The sequence below is a fragment of the Mustela nivalis genome, assembly GCF_964662115.1.
Source record: "Mustela nivalis genome assembly, chromosome: 8".
In the NCBI taxonomy this organism is placed as follows: domain Eukaryota; kingdom Metazoa; phylum Chordata; class Mammalia; order Carnivora; family Mustelidae; genus Mustela; species Mustela nivalis.
The window spans coordinates 13,005,610-13,023,485 of NC_139027.1; the positions used below are offsets into that span (position 1 = coordinate 13,005,610).

Here is a 17,876-nt window from a genome sequence, read left to right on the forward strand (position 1 = left end):
TGTATGATTTTCCAGATAAAAACTTGATAGGGCTAGAAAGAACAAGGGCTGGGTCTTTTGTTTATAAATACCCACTTCAGTGTAAAATACTGAGTCACTATTGGAGGAATATGTATGGTAACTCCATTAAGACCATTTATTTGATAGTGATATTTTCTTTCAGTTGGAGGATTGGAGTATAATTTAAACTTTGGAAAGTTTAAATTCCAGCTGCTCTATCATTAGATGACTTATTTCCTTCCCAAATATTTTTAATTAGAAAATTTCTAAAATTCATCATATAATATCTAGGTTTTTTCCCTGTGCCCATCCCATTCTTTCAATACAAGATTGGATCTGCTTTGAAAAAAAAAAAAAAAAGGCTCTTTCAGGCCACATTATGACTAGTAAGAACATTTTTAAACAATATAAAGCAAGCACAGCTAAATTTCAATATAAGGGTTATTTAGTGCAAGAATCCAGGCTTGCAATCTTGAAAAGAGCAAGGTCCAACAAGCTATTGAGTTATTTTAAAAATGTTAAATTATATGAGTATCTCTTCCTTATGAAGGAACAAATGCACATAAAGTATTTTCAGATTTAAATTTGAAGTAATGATTTTTTAAGTTTAAGTGCTTAAAAAGATAAACCCTTAGCTACTGCTTTTTAAATATTTATTCACATAAGTCCTTTATATATATGACATCACTAAATATGATTTCTATTTTACCAGTTTAGAAATTGAGGCTCAGAGAGGTTAAGAAATTTCCCGAAAAACATATAGCTGGGAAGTGGTAAGAATGATATCTAAAAAATATGCACATCCCCACTATTCTACATTGCTTTTTTTAATCTTTTTTTACTTTTTTTCATTCCATTCCTAACATGAATCCTTTAGGACCATAGTGATTGACTCTGTACTTTAGGGGAAATTGCTTTTTCTTGAGGAAGGTGTTTAAATTTTAAAGCAATGAAATTGAATACAAAGAGTTCAGGGGTGCCTGGGTGGCTCAGTTGGTTAAGTGTCTGATCTTGATTTTAGTTCATGTCAGGTCATAATCATCAGGGTCAAGGGACTGAATCCCACTTCTGGCTCCACACTCAGAGTGAGGGTGTACTTGTCCCTTTCCCTCTGCTCCTCCCCTGCTCTCTCTCTTTCTCTCTCTCTTCCTCCCTACCTCTAAAATAAACATATAAATGATTTAAAAAAAAATAGAGTTTTAATTACTACCCCCTCCCCACTTTTTAGCTTACTTTTCAATTAGCTTGTCCAGTTTGGTAATCACACAAATGTGTAGATGTGTAGTCTATACTAGAAAAATCTGACTAATCCCTCTCTTCTTTAGAGGAGCATTTCCAGTTCATCATTTTAAAAAGTTAATACATGCTTTCATTTTACGTTAAAAAATATTTCTGTTTCAAGATATATTGACTTTTCTAATGCAGCTTTGAGCCCTGCTTGAAACAGTCATTGCCTGGAAGCCTTAAGAAGTTTTAATGCAACTTCCAAATGGGTCTCACCCTACTAGGGAGTAGTTTTGGCACTGGGAGAATTTGGCTCAGCAGATTTCATCAGAGTCCCAGCTCAGGAAGTCAATTAGCTTGGAAAGACGAAACATCTGAAAATGTAAATTATTAGTTCAGTTGCAACTCTATGTGTTACATGTGTAGAAATGCAAAAAAAAACCATTTGTTCAAAAGATTTATCGTGAGCTGCCACACTGGACAGCATGAACACTTAGATATGCTTACATAAACACATGAGTCAACCTTTTATAAAATACAACTTTCCATGTAAGCAAGCTATTGATGAATGTGGAGTCTAAGACACTTTCTCTTTGGCTGTTGTAAAATTTTCTACAAATGATAAGAAAGAACATCTTTAAATGCAATAAGTTCAAGAAAATAACTTGTCACCGAGGGGAGTGGAAGCCAAGGGGTCCCAACATCCCTCACTCCCATGTCCTAATGCAGGCACGTTTGCCAGAAAGCCTTCACTGTCTGAGGTGAGTCAAGGGTCTTGAGGGCTGCCTCCAGTTTAGTGAAAGAAAGGCATAGCCTTCTTCCTGACGCCTTCTGAGGTTGGCAGTGTTTAAATATCTTTTATCTTAGAATTTGGAGATTTTTCCCCCCCTAAATCAGAATAGATAATGAGATGCAAAGTAGCTGGTGTTTTGGGAATGTCCACTCTGTGGGTCTAATTCCAGGTGACTCATGTTTCTGCCTCTTTCAAAACAAGTTATTAGCTGTACGTATTAGTTGAATTAAGAAAGACGGGAAAATTTTGTTGTTTTTCAAAATCTTTAATCTATGGTTCTTTCTGGAAATTTCTGGAACTAAGGACTCTCCAACAAATATCACTCAAAGCCTGATATCAATTGCAGCTTAAGCGAAAAGCTCTCTGGCCCCACCCTATCCTCTAACCCCTGGAATAATTTATTTTATTTTTTATTTTTTTAAGATTTTATTTATGTATTTGACAGAGAGAGATCACAAGTAGGCAGAGAGGCAGGCAGAGAGAGAGGAGGAAGCAGGCTCCCTGCTGAGCAGAGGGCCCAATGCAGGGCTCAATTTCAGGACCCTGGGATCATAACCCAGGGAAGGCAGAGGCTTTAACCCACTGAGCCACCAGGTGCCCCATCCTGGAATAATTTCTTTACAGTTCTCTCCTCCCCCAAGCTCCGCCTTGCTTGCTTCTTTGTTCCTTCTCTAGTCTCTGTTTAGTATATATTTGCATTTGAGCATAGTAGTTTGCAATTATTTGTCATTTTATCTGCCCCTTTCCCCCACTGGGCTATGAGGTCCCCAAAGGCATGGACTTTGTCTTAATACATTTTTAAAAAGCCAATCCCTAGTACTAGGATTGCCACAGAGATAGTCACTTAATAAATATTGGTGGAATATTGAAAACCTGAATTAATTAACTAATTAAACATCTAAGGATAACATTAGGGTAATTTATTATACGAATTTGATGATTCTAGACTTCTTTTAGAGTTGAGAATTCTATATTTTGTTTAGGTAGAATATTTCTAATAAAGATTATCTCCTGGCTAAATGCAATTACCTGTCCAAACACAGACAGTCCTGGACTTAATGGTGGTCCAACTTACTATTTCTTGGCTTCACAGTAGTGTGAAAGCTATACACATTCAGGAGAAATCGTGTTTTGAATTTTGAATTCGGATCTTTTCCATGGCTGGAGATACATGGTGTGATCCTCTCTTGCGAACCAGGATGGTGGTGGTGGCCACAGGTCCTGTTGGCTATACGATCACAGGGGTGAACAACATATATACTTGCCAATCATTCTGGGCCCATACAACTACTCTGTTCTTCATTTGCAGCACAGTGTTCAATAGACTACAGTTTATCATGAATTAGACATCATCTTAGATGATTTTGCCTAACTGTGGGCTAATGGAAGTGTTCTGAGCACATTTAAGTTAGTGCCAAGCTAAGCTATGATGTTTAGTAGGTTAGGTATAGGAAAGGCATTTTTTCTCTGATTTATTTTCAACTTATGAAGGGCTTATCCAGACATAAATCCCATCATAAGTCAAGGAAGATCTGTTTTACCATTTTTTTTTCCAAATAAAATTTGACTCATTGTAAATGCACAACAACATATAATAAGAATTTTTTAAATAGAGAAAAAGTCACATAATTCAACAACCTAATAGCATTTCTACCAATATCCTTATGGGATATATTCTTGCATTTTTGTCATAAAAATATTTTTATTGAATTACTGCAGACACAAATAACAATAACCATAATTGAATAAATGGTGAGAAAAATGCTAAGCAGTAATTAATAACATTGCCAGAATTGTCCTTTACCATATGGAAATTAACAGTTAAATGTTGACTTTAGTTGATATATGTGTACTTAAGATACACTATTAGGAAATTCTTAGTTTTTTTTTTTAAAGCATTGTATTTTTTCCATTCTAAAAGAAATTCATCATTGAAAATGTGAAATGTAACAAATTAGTATAAAAGAAACCAGAAGACACAGAAATGAGTAAGCATGTAGACAGAGACAATTACAATTAATATTGTATAACTTTTCTCCCATACTGTATATGTTTTAAAATAAAAATTGGTATTGTATGGAAAACAAATTTTTTTGTCAGTTAACAGTAAATACTAAACCTTTTTACCATTTCATTAAAGATTCTTAGAAAAAACTATGGTTTCATACTATTTTATTATTTTAAAATATTTGTAGCTTTACTACCCTTCTAGTTTAGTCTTTTTTTCAGATCTGATTTTTTACTATACATAAATAGTTTGTAATATATCTTCTATCCTACATAAACCCTTGAATAGATTTGTGACTATTTCCATTATCAATATCCATATATTCCCCAATCTGCCTGATTCTCCATTCTTAGTCTGAAGTTTCAGAGCTGGACATTGTTAGTGCTTATTGATAACAGGTTCTCCTTCCTCTCTGAGCCCATGGAAATCTGGGCTTCTCTGCCTCTATGCAGTTAGGTGGAGCCCTGTGGCCATATCTAGCCAATAACATGGAAGCGAAAGATTTGATTTAGCTTTGCATAGTTCTCTCTTTCTCTTTTTACTCTGCTGTGGCAAATCTTGGAGACTTGTTCTAAAGGAGGGACAGTTTAAGAGAGGGGAGCCTCTGTTACTCTTGTTTCTGAATCGCTGTGAGAAGCAGAGCCTTCCGCTAGATCATGCTAAACCTAATATAATGAGAGAGAAATACCCTGGCATTTTCACTGCAGTGTAATTTAGTTTATACTGGTTTATTGTATTTACCAGAAACAGACTCATAAAAATACAACTGTTGAATGAAATAAATAATAATTTGAAAAAGGTTAAAAAGTTGAAGTGATTGATTTTTTTTTTTAAATGTTGTAGAATACCTTGAAAGAAAGCATGTAATGGCTGAGGCTTCATTTTATCCAGTGGAGAAATATCTCGAGTATAAGCCAAAGATACAAAAAGAAGCTATGCAGGAAAAGACAAGTTTTAAAACAAATCAAAAGCATTAATGTGTGAATATCAGAATTCCTGGAGGGTAATAAATGATGGATAGAAGGAAAAAGTAATTAAACAAAAAAATGGGGAAATCCTTATAGTAAAAAAGTTCTTACATCACAGATTAAAAAGAATTAGGGAAAACCATACATGTACAAATAAACATATATATTTTGGTAAAAATGCTGAATTCCAAAATTAAGTATGACGGCCTCAAAAAATTAAAAATGAGATTACTATATAATCCAGAAATTTCACTTATAGGTAGATTGAAAAGAATTGAGAGCAGAGTCTCAAAGAGATATTTGTACAGCCATGCTCAGAACAGCGTTATTCACAATTGCTAAAATGGGGAAGCAACCAAAGTGTCCTTCAGCAGATGAATGGATGAGGAAAATGTGATATATACATACAATGGAATGTTATTCAGCCTTACAAAGGAAGGAAATTCTGACATATGTTGTAACATGATGAACCTTGAGGACCTTATGCTAAGAGAAGTAAGTCAGTCACAGAAAAACTCAGAAAACAAAAAGCAAATACTCATGATTTCATATATGTGCAATATTTAGAGGAGTCAAAATCATAGAGGCCCAAAGTAGAATAGTGGTTGCCAGGGGCAACAGGGAGCTTGGAGGGAGAAATTATTGTTTGATGAGTACAAAGTTTTAGTTTTATAAGATGGAACTTGTCCAGCAGATGGATGGTGATGATGGTTGTGTAGCAATAAGAGTGTACTTATTGTACTGAGCTATATGTACACTTAAACATGGCGAGATAGTAAATTTTAGGCTATACATATTTTATCACAATAAATGAAATGAACATGTGGAAATGGTGCCATTCATATAAAATGCATGTATATGTAAAAATTCTAGAAAAAAGTAGCAGTTCTATATTACTGACTTGTAGGAGTAGTTATGATATATTTTCAAGCAGAAAAAGTGATTGGCTGACTAATACGTATAATATAATTGAATTTTAATAAAAAACAATTGGGAGTATTTTAATATATATATAAATATTAAGATGGTAAAGGATTGATTTATGTTGCATTTGTATATATATATAACATAAATTTCTTCAACAACAACTAATTACTATCATAATTTTAAAAACTAAATACAGAAAGTGTAAAATATTAATTTGGTAAGGCCATATTACATATTACAGTAAGAGCTGTAAACCACTGCCTTTCCCATTTGGTGAATATATTTCCCCAGTTTGAATTATATCTTTTAATTGTGTGATGGTATAGAAGTTATTTAATAAAATTATATGTACTACATATATGTATACATATATCTTAAGTATATATTATTATTGAAAGTCACTTCTATTATGTTACTTCTGTTATTATGTATTATATTAATGTATATAATAGCACACAGTTGCACAACACACACACACACACGCACACACACACATATATACACACACATATCTTTTTACATTAAGTATTGTCATGTTATCTATGACATTCAGGATTTTTTGGTTTCTTTAAAATGGAACAAGAAATTCAAAAACACCTGTATAATGACTTAAGTGAAGAACTCTTATGATTATTGCTCTTATGGTGGGATAATTGTGGTTCTATCCCAGATTCATTCTCATTTTTTCAATATTCATGTCTCAAGCTGATGAAAGGCCTAAAATGTATGATTTGGATTACCCAATGGCACAATAAGCAACAAACATGTGAACAGACTTGAAAGGCACTTGTGCATTAAGGCTTATCTTCCTGATGTTTTTGGTACCTCGAAGCCTCATGTAACACCTTGGGCTAGCACGTGGAGGATAAAAGATCAAGACCATCCAGGGAGGGGCTCCCGTCATTTGGACTGTCTTCAGTCAACTCACCAGCAAATTGTGGCTACATAAACAAGACCACCCATGATCGGTCAGCCTGACCCAGAAGAAATGTTACTTAGACCAAATCAAATTATTGACTTGCAGAATAATTTGCTAAATAATTAGTTGTTGTTTTAATGTATAACATCTTTGTTGGTCTATTACACAGGGAAATTTAAATGATATAATTCCACCCAACAGACACACCCATGCAGACATACACACATTCTCTTTGACATTTGCCTTAAAGATACCAAATTCAACTAAAGTTTTTTTCAGTAACTTTCCTTTATCTAGTTTTCATTGAAACAAAAATTTGCTTTTTCTATTGTTATTTTACCCTTTTATATAACCCTTAATTACATTATATAAGTATAATAGCAGATGCAGCTACCTGCTATTACTACTCACAATATAAACAGGTTTGAGAAAAGAAACAACTGATTCGTGGTAATCATAGAACTCATTGAGGGAGAAGAGAAGTATCAGATGAACTACAGAGTCACCTAAGTGTGAGCTTCCCTCATGTTGCTGGCATCAGTATGTGGATGTATCCTGGACTATGGTAACCCTTTAGGAGGTCTAACGGGCTAGGACAGCATTTCCTGTCCATCTTCACTGTATGCCTTACTTCTTAAAATCTTAAAGTCATTATCTCCCTTCCTCCAACCAGGGAATGCATTTTCTCCATGACTTCAAGGTGATCAGGATCCCATTCATAATATATGTTAAATCAATATGGACTTATGCATATAAGGTTAAAATATTAAATTAAAAATTTGAGAGATAACATAATCTTACTGTATTCCAAAACATTTAACACCATGGTTCATTAAGTTGCTATTACTCATAATAATAAGACACTTTCATTGATAATTCTCAATATATCCAGAAATAAAAATATCCATAATCCTAAACACTGACCAGAATCAACCCAAGGAATCCTATTAAGTCCCTTTATTTATATTATTAAGAACATGTACCATAAAGCTGCTATAACAAACAATACCAAAATGTCAGTGACTCAAAATAGTAGAAGTAACATTAATAATAGAATAATACTATTATTAGTAATAATAGTATAATAATATTGATAATGGAAGTATTTTTCTTGCCGATGTGAAATATTCTAATGCTTGTTGGCCTTAGTTTCTGTTCCATGAAGTCATTTTGGGGCCCAGATATCTTCCAACTTAAGGAATGGCAACCATCTACACTTGGTCTCTAAAATCCCTATGGAAAAAAGAAATAGGAGAGAAGATTTTGCAAAGTCCTTGACTGTCTCAATCTAGAAGTGACACATGACACTTCTACTCACATTCTATGGTCAAAAACTAGTACTGGGGACTGATCTTTTCTAAATTAGAGCCAGGAAATGTGATTTGCCTGTGTGCCCAGAAGGGGAAGCAAGAATGGTGACCATCTATCCAGTCTGTCACTTTTTTTTTTTCATTCTACAAACTTGAGTATATCAAATTTGTCTTCTAATTGAATGGATAATTGAAACAAAGGATTGAAGTCAGTAGCAAAGTAGTGGTTCTCACAGAAGTTAAAGTGGCCTGGGGATATGGCTACAGCATATGGTCTTATCTTCAATCTGGTGCTTTAAGATATTTGAACATATTGATGGCCTTCTCTAGAGTTCAGATTCCTTTTTATACTAGAAATAAGGAATTAATCAATTTCCAATTTTAAACAGAGATAGGCAAATTGTTCTAGGAATGCTCCGGGATGATGTTGGTGACTGGGAAAGGACTAAGACAGGACCTCAGTTTGGCTCTGTGACCCTCCAGATCACTTTCTCACATATCTCCTGACACCCTGGGCAAAAATTCAATATTCTGGTTTATTAAGAACAGATTTTTTTTCCTTTCTGTTCATATTTCTTCCCAACTTCAAAGTCATAAAGGAAGAGACTTATAGGCATGAGATATATATATAAAACATGTTCTTAATTTTATTCATTCAACATCCATGCAGTGTTTATTAGTGAGCCTGTTTAATTTATGTGGCTTTTATTGAGAATCTACTTTGTGATAAGCTCTATATTGAGACAGGGGAATATAGATAAATAAGGTTTAAAGGAGTTAGAGACATACCTATCTACTCATTCATTGAACAAAGATTTAATGAGCTTCTACTTATGAATCAGACACTGCTCTTATGAAACTGGTCAAAGGAGACAGTTCATCAAATAAATACATCAATCACATTGGAGAGTAAAAAGTGCTATGAAGGAAAACAAAAGCAAAACAGTGGTGGGAGGCTTACTGGATTAGGTGAAAAGTATCACTGGTACTTGAGTTAAAAGAGGAAGGCACCCTTGCCAAGTTCAACAGCCAGAGAGATCATTCCATTAAGGAAAAAAATCAGGAATGGGTTAAACAAGTTCAAGAAAGAAAGGAAGCCAGGGAAGCTGGGCATGCATGTTTGAGGGAAGCTGGGAAAATGAATGCTTCAATGAGGGGGTAGGTTCTCTCCCGCCTCTTACTCAGGTCCCCATGGAGACCTGAATGCTTCTGGGTAAGAGTTTTTTTGAGTGTATTAGTTTGCTAGGGCTGTGTGATAGTTAATTCTATGTGTCAACCTGAGAGAGCTAAGGGATGCCTAGACAGCTTGTCAAGTGATTATTGTTGGGTGTGTGTCTATAAAAGTGTCCCTGAAAGAGATTCATATTTCAATCAGTAGACTGAGTAAAGTAGATTGCTCTCACCAGCACTAGAGGGTATCATCCAGTAGGTTAAGGGCCTGAATACAACAAAAATGTGGAGGAAGAGAGAATTCACTCTCTCTGCTTTAGTGGAGACACCCATCTTCTCCTTCAGATGTGGGTACTCATGGTTCTCGGACTTTCACACTCAGGACTTAACACCATCAGCCCTTACTCTCTATTCTCCCAGTCTCAGACCTTTGGACTTTGAATGGCACCACTGGCTTTCCCAGTTCTTCAGCTTGTATGTGGCAGATCATGGGACTTCTCATCCTCTAAAATCATGTAAGCCAATTCCTATAATAAATCTCCTCTTATCTATCTCATATTGGTTCTCCCTGTGTCCTCACATAGGAGGACATCATCCTACTGTGTGTGTTCTCTGTACCCTAATCTACTCTTCTTGTAGGGATGCCAGTTGTAGAGAATTATGGAGTATTGGTATGGTCTCATTTTACATTAATTTCCTTGCTAAAGGCCCTCTCTCCAAGTACAGTCACATTCTGAGGTACAGGGTGTTAGGACTTCTACACAAGAATTTAAGGGGAGGGCACAATTCACCCATAACACAAACCATAAATAAAATATACCCATTGAAATTGGGAAACTTATTTTCTATTTTGATACATAACATTTAGGTAAGGGCTGGGTCATCAGGGCATCATAGGCTAGGAGACAAAATGTATAAGACAAAATGGGGAACCATTAGGACTTTGTCATAAGATTTTTTAAGGTCAGTTTATTATGTAGAGAATGAATTTTCTGACTACATCAAGAAGTGTAGGTGGTTTGGATTAGGATCATAACAAAGGAGATGGTATGAGATGTTTAGATGCAGGATCTATTTTGAGGTAAAAACCAGAAGAAATAAATGATGGATTAGATGCAGAGAAAGTAGGGTGAAAAGAGGAATCAAGCTGGACACAAGTGGCTTATGCCACTGTAGAGATGATGGATCCCAGCATGGGCTAGATATGTGGTCCCTGGGAAGGAACTTTATCTCTATGACTTTCTACCTCTTCATTTGCAAAATGGAGCTAATAGTCTTTCCTCCATAAATTAGTAATAAGGATCAAATTATATAATGCCTATAAAATACCTTGCAAGTGCTTGGTATGCAGTAGGTAGGTAGTGGATGGTATTGTCAAGTGTCAGCCCTTCTCAGATGAGGAGGATGTGTTTACAGACCACTGGAGAAATATCTGATTAAATGTCTAACTGAAAAGAACTGATGAAGGGTGCTCTACCCATGTTATAAAAAAGGAAAATCAATGTGGAATGATGGGGGTAAATGTGGAAGACTTGAGAAAAACTCATTTCTGAGGTAAAAGCCCTAATGTTTTAACTGGCTTGCCTAAAGTCAGGGAAAATAGTGTGTCCTACAGTAGAGAATCCCAGATCTGCTTTTCCCTAGTAGACCTTGAATTGTAAAGTAAGCTTTCTGGGCTATGGTTGTCTTACAATCACAATGGAAGCTTTACTAGTTGGTCTGTAACTTGGAGCCAGATACTCAATATTTTTAAAAATACCAGATCATTAATTCGAAAATGTCGATGTTACTTCATAAGATAATAAAACAAAGTTGCAAATTAATGATGCTAAAGTAAATCATACTTTAAAAATTAATGAATTTCTTAGAACACGACTAATGATTCATTTACAATTTTGAAAGATGTTTAAAAAGAACTAGGATAAGATCACCATGTTAGTAGCCAACAAATATCACATCATTACATCTGACGGACTTTATCTGCAAATTTAAGTATTGTATAATTAATTATCTAGTCACCAGGACACCATTGTTGGAAATGGTATAATATTAATCACAAATATTTAAGGAAACATAATAATGAAGTACTTACATAAGGATCCAGAACTGTGAACGAATTAAACTTCACCTACTGCACACATCACCCACCAAAGTACTCTGTTATTTTGTCCCTTCGAAAACGATTTGATTTTTAGCTTCCTTGACAACTCTCAAACCTAAGGGTCTGAGTGTTAGTCTACTCTCCCCAAGTGCTAACCTGGACCGGGTCCCCTTTTTCTCACCTGCCCTTGGCCTGATGATCCAATCAGCCTCCAAATGCAGCGCTACATCTTCTAAACTCCAAGTCCACACCAGGGGTCCCCCTGCATTCACTGCTCCTTGGTCCCGGGCCAAGTGTGAGCTGGAGCTTCTGGGCACCAGGGTGAGGCGGAGACATGTAATACGAACCAGCCTGGAGGTCAAGTCTTATTTTCCTCTGACTACACGCTTGCTGCTTCTCTGGAAACTGCTGCAGGGAGGGTTTTCTCCCTCACCTAATCATTGCCCCCCACCCCTCTCAGCCCAGGTCCCCATGGAGACCTGAATGCTCCTGGCTGAAGCTGGGAAAGCATTTTTCACACCTTAAATAAAATGTGCAGATTGAGGGTGGAAGGATTATTTTCCATTACAATATGAAACATTCTGGCCTTTTTCCCAGAGTTTATAATAGCCCTTGGAAAGGGCCTCACCCCAAAAGTATAGTCCTAGAAACCAGCTAGAAATGAACTGGGAAGTCTGGACTATGGGCTTGCTAAGGAGAGAGAGCCCATGTTGATGGGAAGGTTGGAGCACTGGCGTTGTTACTCCCTAGACTGGAGGGCAAAGAGCTGTTTGTGGGTACAGACTCCATCCATGTCATAGTTCCTACCCTCAGAGCCCCCAGGGGCTAATATGTTCACCGAGGTTTAACTTGAGGATCCTGGAGCTCTCAAAAATGCTACACGCAATGATGAGAAAGGTCTCCATCCATCGGTCCTATCTTTTTCATTATCTTTGATACCAGTTAAAATTCAATTTCCCTGTAGACTAACTACAGTAATACGCAAACCAAATCCCAGTGATTAACACTACACAGGTTTAGGTCTTCCTCATCCCATAGTGAGACGGTTTGTAAAGGATGTTCTTCCACAAGGTTAGGGACCCAGGATCCCTCCATCTTCCAGGGCCTTGGAGTCTTCCATCAGATCCTTTTTATTCTGTCTGAAAACCATTCTCTCTGAAGGACTTTGCAGGGGACTTTAGGAACCAGGTGTGGAAGTGTACACTCTACTACACCAACAGAACTATCACAAGACATATACTCCAACTTCTGGGCAGTCCACAAAATTTCTATACCACCTGCCAGAGAAGGAGAGGGAACTCCTAGATATAGGGGAGCACATTTCTGACCATATCTTGCTGAAAATAGAAGTGTCACTCTGGGTTGTCATCAATCCTGACATTTCCATTGGAAGTGTCTGAGAAAGGGGTGAGATATAGGGAAAGGAGCCTTTGAGGACAGGGGACAGGAGAGGGAGTCACTGCTCTTTCTTATCTTTCCTGTTCATGGCCATAAGCTTAAAAAAATGGTATAGAATATATCACCCTGCATTGAGATTAAGGGAGAACATTTCTAGTGTCAGTCTTCTAGCAAGACAGAATCTTATGTGAGTGGCATCTCATCACCTTTACCATATTCTATTGTTCGGAAATAAGTCACAGTTCCCACCCACACTCAAGAGAAGGACATTGCACGAGGGTGTGAATATCAGAGGGGCAGGAAACATGGAGGCATCCTTAAGGTTTGTCCTCCATTGGAGCAGATGTCTAATGAGTAGATCGATGGATGAGGAGGAAAGACCACAAAGGAAGAGGCTTGCTGTAAGACAACATGCACTTTGTTCTGAATCTTGTTCTTATCACTTATCAAATGACAACATCATAGGACTATCAGGAAATTTAAGATAGAAATGTTGGTAAGGGATGGCCAGGTGCTCAGTCATTAAGCCTCTGCCTCCAGCTCAGGTCATGATCCCAGGGTCCTGGGATCAAGTCCCACATAGGGCCCCCTGCTCTGCAGGAAACCTGCTTCTCCCTCTCCCACTCCCCTTGCTTGTGTCCCCTTTCTCACTGTGTCGCTCTCTGTCAAATAAATAAATAAAACCTTAAAAAAAAAAAGAAAAAAAGGACTCCTTAAAAAAGATTAAAAGAGGGGCGCCTGGGTGGCTCAGTGGGTTGCACCGCTGCCTTCGGCTCAGGTCATGATCTCAGGGTGCTGGGATCGAGTCCCGCATCGGGCTCTCTGCTCAGCGGGGAGCCTGCTTCCCTCTCTCTCTCTCTCTGCCTGCCTCTCCATCTAGTTGTGATTTCTCTCTGTCAAATAAATAAATAAATAAAATCTTAAAAAAAAAAGATTAAAAGAAAACGTTGATAAAACATGTAATAAAATATGGGCAAAACAGGGTCCAACAAGCCTTCCTTTGTTTAATTGCTGAGGACTTTGGCAAGTCACTTCTTCAGGCCGAGGCTCAATTGCTGCCTCTGTATATGAGCAATTTGGTTCCAGAAGACATTCTGAGGGGTCACTGCCAACTTGAAGACTCACATCACTGGACAAAACTGACTTGTACAAAGTCTCTCCATAAAAACAAGAACTTGAAAAAAATAAACAAAAGACAAAAGATAAGGGAATTCCCTCTTTTCACTTAATCATGGACTTGAGGGCAATGGATGTATTTCTTCTTGGTCATCCAGTTGGAGACCTTTTGGAAGTTGGATATGAAAAGATTAGCATTGAAGATCGTGTATGAAATAATCAGAGATTAGATCATCTAGTTCGTTTTATGTATTACTGTCTATCTTTGTCTTATGTCTTTTTTTGAGTAGCTGTTAATAAAATACAAATCCCTTCAACTGCAACAATGGCAACTCTAGATCCATTGAAAATTAGAGGAATTTCTAACTTCGTAAAAAAATCTAGAAATATAGACATTGAAGCTTACTTGTCTGGTTAATTGGCATCAATAGGAATCAGTTACTCTATTTCATTGGGGAGCGGTTGGGGGAAAAACAACTCAGGACAAGTCACCACTTGGACTGATAACCATGCTGGCCGAGGATATCCTGCATTTGCTGGAATCTTGTCTATAAATTTCTCTTTATCCAACACTTTTCAGGGCTTCTCTTTATCACACTCCGAAATTCCTGCATTTTCCCCAGTTTTCCTTCTTGCCATCTGTGTTTGGCACCCCAGGAGAATCGAGGGGAAGGCTAACAGAATTACCATTCAGCCTGAGATTGTTTCTCTTTATTCCTTTCTCAAAATGAGGTGTCTGAATGATTGGGAATTGTAGCCAACCCTCTGAACAGAGTCTCCTGGGGGCTTGTTGTCTCTAACGAGTTCTCTATGAACATTTATTTGTAGGGGCATACTGAAGTGTCTTGATTCTCGTCACAATGCCTCAACCGTCTTAAACTGAAAATATACCCGGAACTTTGTCTTGAATTCTAAACGTCAACCCCCCTCCCATGCATAATCCCTGAGGCTGCAGGGGTGGCAGACTGGCACATGCTGGAGTGAGAGCCTCCTTAAATTCTGTGGCCTGGGTGCCTCACTCACTCACTGGACCCTCATCTGAGCCCTGCTAGACAAGACAGGGAAGCTCCCCACTGAATGCTTCACTGAGCTAGATATAAAGATTGTATATTCATTTCCTAGAGTTGGCATAACAAATGATCACAAACTTGGTGGCTTAAAATAATAGAAATTTATTGTTTCATGGTTCTGGAAGAAAAGGTCCAAAACCAAGGTGTCAGCAGGGCCTTGCTTCCTCCAATGGCTCTAGAAGACAAGCCTTCTTTGTTTCTTCCAGCTTTTAGGTATCGTCTGGCTTCTGGTCTTCCTTGGTTTGTGGCAACGTAAGTCCAACCTCTGCTGCTGTTTTCACATGACCCTCCCTGTCTAGGTCTTCTCCTCTTCTTACAAGGATGCTTGTTTTTGGGTTTAGGGACCTCCCAGACAACCCAGGATGATCACATCTTGAGACCCCTAATTTAATCACATCTGTAAGATCCTTTTTACAAATAGGTTCACATTTACAGGTTAGGAAGAGACATATATTTTGGGGAGTTACCATTCAACCCACAACAGATTGGAATCAAGAGGTTGAAATCCAGAAATCCAAACCATTAGACAATCTTAATAGAGTTATTTGTTCAACAAATCTTTGCTGAGTGCTTCCTCTGTGCCTAACACTATCAGCTCCAAGTCAGAGGAGGACAAAGTTGGCAAAGAGGAAGGTGACATGGCTCTGTCCCATACCTCCCCAAAACAATAGCAAAACAAGCCAAACAAACAAACAAATGAACAAACAAAAAAATCCATATATATGAGTACACAAAAATACATTGGATATGGCAAAAAAAAAAAAAAAAATCACTATGGCTGAAGTTGGTGAAGTCACACTCTAACATCAGTCTCAGCAACTCATCATTAAATATATATTCAAATTCTTCCCATTCTTAGAGATCCAGCTCAGGTTCACCTCTTCTCCAAAACTCTTCCAAACTCAACTCTGAGTTCACATGGCTTTCCCGAAATATTACATTTCTAAGTCAGGTCCTTCCCACCACTCCTGTCTCAGAATGTGGCCCCACCACCTGATGTCGCAGCAAGTTGGAGGCTTGTGGTCTCCACTGCCTGGACGCCAAAGGCTTCCCTATTATCATCTAGTCCAGACCGTATGACTTCTTGCCCAAGGCATTCACAACCTCCCGGGTTCTTTCCTCCTCCCACCCTTCTTATTTCTACCATCCATTCTCTGCAAGGCAATAATTGTGATCTCCACACAAAAATTAAGTCACTTATTTCGCTCAGAAGACCTGTACCCCAGGTGAAATAATACAGTATATGTTAATAATAATAATAAATCACCTATGTCACTCCTGGGCTTCAATCTTTCCAGTGGCTTTTGGCTGCACCTGAAATAAAATGGAAAGTTCCTACCCTGGCTAATGGTTTTGTTTTGTTTTGTTTTGTTTTTTGTGGGGGGAGAGTTGGGATAGGGGCAGAGGGAGAAGAGGGGGAGAGAGAGAGACTCAGGCAGGTGGCAGAGCCTGGGGTGGAGCTCCATCTCAGAACTCTGTGAGATTATGACCTCAGCCAAAATCAAGAGGCAGACACAAGACACAACTGACTGAGTCATCTAGGCACAATGCCCATCCTCTGTTTTTTTTTTTTTGTTTGTTTGTTTGTTTGTTTTGTTTTGTTTTGTTTTAAGAGCCAAAAGGTCTTAATATAAGCTTATCTCTGCACACCTTTCTGAAGTCATCTTCCACCCTCTCTTCCTGGAAACTTAAGCTCCAGGGACTTTATTTCTGTTTCTTGAAGAAGCAAAGCCAGGCCTTGCCATATGATGTTTGCAGGTGGTTTCCCTGCCTACAAACACTCTCCTGCTCTCTTTAAGGCTCTTTCCAAACAGTCCTGGCTGGCGTATGTCTTCCTTAGTGGGATTTCTTCCCTGATCACTCAGTCTACATGGCTCCATCTTCACTCACCCTCTGCCAAACCACTCTTCTCATTTCCTTCATCGTTCTAAACAACGGAACCAATTTTCATTTGCTGTTATTTATTTATTGTCTGTCTTCTTACACTTTACATGAGAAAAGTATACACATTTCATGAGAACTGGGATCTTATCTGTGTTTTTACCATTGTCTCTCCATGCCTAGATGAGCCCCAAACATATAGTAGATGCACAACAAATACTTGCCCAATGATGAGATGCAAATGTTAGTTGTGTTTTTTAAATAACAAGCTGTATGAGAAAAAGCATCATTTTACGGTTTTCCACAGACAACCTAACACAATTTTTAACACATTTAAACATTTATTTAGCTGTTTTGGAAAAGAGAACAGGGAATGATGTTCTAGGGTTTCTGCTGAATACCCTTTGGGTCTCTCTTGTGTTTTAGAGATTCCATCCCTGTTCTTGGCTTTGCTGGGCTTTCCATAAGATAAGGCAGCATATTGTGGATAGTTTCTGTTTCTACTTCAGAAATCTCAGATGCAGGAACTATCTAAGAATACTAGGATGAGCAGTCAGTTCCCCCTTTTCCTTTGTTTCACTGTTTCCTTGGGACCACCTCTGCTTCTGAGTCTGCTATGCATTGCAGAGAAATCCATCCCACAAAGAGCTTCCAAGCTCTTACCTATATAAATAAGAAACAAACCAACAAAAACTCCAATGACTGTTACCAGGAAAAGCCCACTACACTTTGCTGAAAGACACCCAACCAGAATGCTTGAATCTTGACTTTCTAGAAACATTGGCCAACTTTCTTTAATAGCCATTATCTTTGCATTTTATGGTACTTTGGGTTCTGTCCCTTATGTCCACAGAGGTCCTCTCCATATCTCTTTTTGCTGTCAGTATATCCCTGAAACCAACAAGATTTGTGAATGATGTACCTCAGGGGGCCCTGCTGGGGAAGCCTGGGTCAGACAGAGTCTGTTCTGTGTGAAGTAATCCTATCTGTG

At 37.8% G+C, this 17,876-nt stretch overlaps 1 long non-coding RNA gene across 2 annotated transcripts; it reads right to left on the bottom strand.

Moving 5' to 3' along the window:
• Positions 1 to 2,950: 2,950 nt before the first annotated feature.
• On the bottom strand, positions 2,951 to 16,444 carry LOC309870787. Of its 2 annotated transcripts, none has more exons than XR_014314811.1 (3): positions 16,272 to 16,444; positions 11,602 to 11,729; positions 2,951 to 3,245 (listed from the first exon to the last, which is right to left on the bottom strand). It is a non-coding gene; the product is annotated as an uncharacterized lncRNA (long non-coding RNA). The 2 variants fall into 2 exon arrangements; XR_014314812.1 differs by lacking the exon at positions 2,951 to 3,245 and adding an exon at positions 7,937 to 8,072.
• Between the last annotated feature and the right edge of the window lie 1,432 nt (positions 16,445 to 17,876).